Consider the following 5,000-nt stretch of genomic DNA (forward strand, 5'->3'; position numbering starts at 1 on the left):
CACGGCTAATTTATGGATTTTTACGGGTTAAAGGGATTCATGCCGCAAGATTCGACTTCTGCATGTAGATACGTGCTGTTTTGAGTCTCTGCTTCTCTAACATTTGCCCTACAAGTGATATTTCTGCTCTTCGTGACCTCATCTTGTGCTGCTTTCCGTGATCCAGAAACTCCAGCAGCTGTCAGCCGTGAGTGATGCGTTCAGGTGCATCACGTAAAGCCGCCCTGCTGGATTCTGTGGCTGAGAAATCTTCCTCCACAGAATCACACACACTCTCTCTCTCTCCTCTCTCTCTCTCTCTCTCTCTCTCTCTCTCTCTCTCTCTCTCTCTCTCTCTCTCTCACTCTCTCTCTCTCTCTCGCTCGCTCTCAGCGCTGTGTGCAGGACTTTCCACCACTATGGAAAACAGATTCCCGCAGTGAAATCCCTCCCCTGTTAGAACCTGGACACCTCCGTCTTATAATCAAGTGCGGCCTATACTGTATATGTACTTTTGATTTTTTTTTTTTTCTTTTTAAATTTTGCAGGGTGGCTTATATCACGGTGCGCTCAACAGTCCGGAGAAGACAGTAGTTGTATTACAAAGTGAGAATAAACTGATAGGGGGCCAGAAGACGGAAGAATGTTTTAATATGGCTTTGGGAGGGGGGGGGGGGGGGGGGGGGGGGGGGGGGGGGGGGGGGGGGGGTCGATTGAGGGAGCCAGTGCCTGACCCCAGTCGTGTAAATCTCAGAGTACTCAGAGTAGTTGTAACCAACTCTCTTTATGATGTCTTAAACTTCTACGCTTGAAGGGTGACTTCATGACTTTGGGCTGACTCGGTTTGTATTTGTCACAATGGAAGTGATTAGTTGTAACCCCCCCCCCCCCCACACACACACACACACACACACACACACACACACACACACACAATTGTGAGTTTTCTGTATTATCTCTGGATGGATTTTAGGTTCAATCATCATAAATAGGAACTAGACCTTTGGATCTCATCATGAGCTGCTGCATCTTCACATTGACTGTTATGACACATACATACATACATTTACGGTGTGACTTCATCCTGTACGTGTTTTAACTCATAATCTCTTACTATAACAATATTCTAATCACGTTTCCACTTTAGAAACATTCTGCTCACTCAGTGCCTTCATGAAGCTTCCAGACAGGCAGTATTCAATCAGAGGTGTTTTTTTTTTTTCTTGAATACTCGGATTTCCTCATCGCGGTGCTTTTGAGTAGATTTATTGGGGGATTGCTCCTCCAACCTGCCGTACATCACGAGACAAAACGAAGGCAGGACCCCGGCCATTATTCATCATTCCACCTCGCTCGGAAGTGCAGCTCTCTGGGATCATGTGAAATATGCATGTCATTCCTGCCTTCTAATTGAAGCAAAGAGAAGAATTACTCTCCAGCTCAGTTTGATTAGTGTAATTAGAAAAATTTAGCCAGGAGGGTTAGGCAGAAAGATAAGCAATATAAATGTTTAAATTTGATGAAGGGTTCACATTACAGAAGGTAATTATGTCTCGCTGGCGTAGAAACAGGTGATCAATAATTAATGCATAGCAGGTCACATGTGGGGGAGATATAATTCAACGGCTTATTAATTCAGCAATTCAGGAGAAAAATGTTAAGAGGAAAAGAGACAATTTTTCTTCAATTTCTCCTCCGTGATAAGAGCCGCCGAGCCGCGCTGCCAACTGACTCCACTGAAGCCTCTCCGATATGGACGCACAATACACAGGTCAGAACAACGGCCGACGGGGGCGGCGCTCCGCCGAGAGGGAGAGACCGGTTCTGTTATCAGGAGAGCATCACCCAATATCGCTAATCAAAGCACATCTCTAAATAATTAGTAAAGCATTAGCAAGCGGAATAGAAATAAATTCCACCCGTCATCATAAACCAAACTGGATTCATTAAAGTCTGACACTAACAATGCTTAATCTCACAGACCTGCTGATAAAGCCTTTCATAAGGTGAACTACCCGCGACAGAAAAATTCCTCCTCCGGATCGAAATATTGTAGAACTCATCCAGTGGATGTGTTGGGGCAAATGATGAAGCTTCTCTTGAGAGAGGCACCAGGACGGGGGTGTCCACTCGCACCATCTCTCTTATTAGCAGCAGCCATCAGACAGAATAACGACATAACAGGAATACAAACAGTAAACGTTTCTTATAAGATGTGCCTCTATGCTGATGATGTGCTGCTCTTCCTGCAGGACACACAGACTTCTCTTCCAGAAGCAATAGGGTTAATAGACAGGTTCTCCTCAATCTCAGAATATTCTACAGATTGGAATAAATCAGTCGTCTTGCCTATAAATTCCATTTTTCAGCAAATACCCCTCTAAAACCAGGGAACATCAAATACCTCGGCATTAACGTCTCAGCCAAGCTGCCAGACTTGGTGCACTTAAACTACACCCCCCCCTTATTAAAACATTAGAAGAGGACCTCACTCGATGGAGGACACTCCCTATTTCACTTATGGGGAGAGGAGCAACAATCAAAATGATGGTCCTGCCTAAAATTAACTCCATCTTCTCAGTGATACCAACAAAACCACCAAAAACCTGCTTTAACACTCTTGATTCTCATGTCTCGAAATTCGTATGGAAAAACAAACCATCACGTATAAGTTTAAAAACACTACAAAACACCAAAGAGGCTTAGAACTTCCAAACTTTTATAATTATTATCTGGCCAATAAATGACTTTATATTGTAAAATGGATTAATCAGAGAACAATAGATGGCTGGCTAGACATTGAATAAACATTCTGTGAAGATCTCCCAATCAGAGATCTTCCCTTCTTCTGTCCTGTCATCAAAACCCACTGCTGCTTTAAAAGCATCAATATAAAAACGTCTCTGACAGCTTGGCGGGAATTTCTTAAAATGTATGGATCGTCACTCATTCCCTGCAAACTCACACCCTCTGGAACGATCCCGACATTTAACTCTGCACCCAGTTGCAATCCCAGAACTCCAGTCTGTGTTTTTTGTCATTTTCAGCATCGATATCGGAATTAAGCTTACAAGAAAAATTTATATTTTTGTCACAAAGGTTTTAATCAATGACTGATCACAACTTTACAATTCACAGATTTATCATTAAAAAAAAACTAATTTCCAAACACTTTCTGTAGTGACAGCAACTCTATTCATCATTGTTCCTGTTCCTTTTTGGGCTTTTCATATTTCAAATGAAAAATAAATAAATAATTAAATGAAACATTTGAATGGAATAAACAGGCGTTATCCATCATATCTTCATCTCATCAGGAAAACAGGTCATAATTCTCTCTTCATTCATTGTTTTTACTTTTATTTTTTTTACTTTCTGAAAACGTGGCTCCATCCCTCATGGAGCGTTCATTCATGCCTTCAGCCCTCATGCTGTCATGTCCAGTGTTACAGCGCCACCCGTTGATGAAACTGGATCATCACAAGCTGGATGAAGAATCATTCAACATCCTGATTGTGGCACATTTAGTACCACTGAGTGGGATCGGTGCAGGGTTGCCAGATCTGACAAATCAAATCCGCCCCCCCCCCCTCTGTTTGGTGCAAAAACTGCATGAAAACAATAAGAAGTGTGGTAATCACAAATTGTTTTGCTGATCAATCAGTCACAGCAAAGCCTCAAAAGTAATGAAGACAATATGAAGACAATATGAAGACAATATGAAGACAATATGAAGACAATATAAAGACAATATGAAGACAATATGAAGACAATATGAAGACAATATGAAGACAATATGAAGCGTGTGGCTGCATGTAAAATCTGTTCTATATCAATGACTTTTAAAAACATTTCACACGTTTGCTCCTTAACCTATGACACCGGATTATATTTATTAGCACACACAATGAGTTTAGATCAACTTCATAACTATACAAAACACGTTCTTCATGCACAAAGTCCATATTCTATCGTTTTCTATGCTGCTCAAATCTGTAAAACTTATAAACAAACTAAAAAACTATAAATGTTAAAATTGAAGCAGAAGCTTTTATCCCCAAACCTCATAAAAAGTTGAATTATACATATAAAATGATTATATAATAATAACTGGGGGCAGGTTATGTCAATGTTTATCGGCTTGTGTTTATGTATGTGTCATACATGTAAGGTCAAAGGGGTTCGTCCTCTGTTGCCATGGAGACGCTCCCTGCTCAGTGTTTCACACAGTGATCACACAGAAATTGTAAAATGTGTGTACATCAGTCAAACAGTGAGAACATGAAGTAATTTAATGACAAATAATGGAAGGAGCGGTGGATCAAATAACATTTACAATCCATTGGTTTCCATGGTGACAAATGTGGCGTTGGCAAAGATATGTGCTCTACCGAGTGCCTCTTCTTTTAAATACAATCAGTTCACTAAAGTGAAAAACATGAAATCATTTCAGTTAATGTTAATGTTAATGTTAATGTTAATGTTAATGTTAATGTTAATGTTAATGTTAATGTTTCTGGACAGGTTATAAACTGAACGTTGTTCAGATTCTTCTGGTTGAAATTGATGCTGAACATCTAAATAACTCGAGCCCTGAACATTCTGTAACACCGGCTCTAAGAAAAACCATAAAACTCAAAGTGTCAAGAACACTATAAAACATTAATGCCAATAAACTAGTAAGTGAAATGACCCTTTTTCCTAAGCAAACATCAGATTTGTTCAGATGTTTGTCTTTATGTTAAAACGACGTTTTGTGGTTAAAGCGGTGGAAAAAGTCAGATGCTGGTGCTTAAAAAGCTCCATGGTTATTGACTATAAAAAAGCACTTTGCGTTGAACTGGTACATGGCTTCCCTCCAAATGGAGGTTTTACGTGTTTATGAAGCCGTTTGCAACAAGGATGAAGACACCTTGATCCTGCAACATCCAGCAAGTTTTCATCAAATAGTCCAGTACAAAGGTAAACTGAGAAATCAGCTTAAATGAGTCTTTTAAGGTGTGAGGATCCCGGCTCTTTAA

The sequence above is a fragment of the Lipophrys pholis genome (genome assembly GCF_963383615.2).
Source record: "Lipophrys pholis genome assembly, chromosome: 19".
Classification (NCBI taxonomy): domain Eukaryota; kingdom Metazoa; phylum Chordata; class Actinopteri; order Blenniiformes; family Blenniidae; genus Lipophrys; species Lipophrys pholis.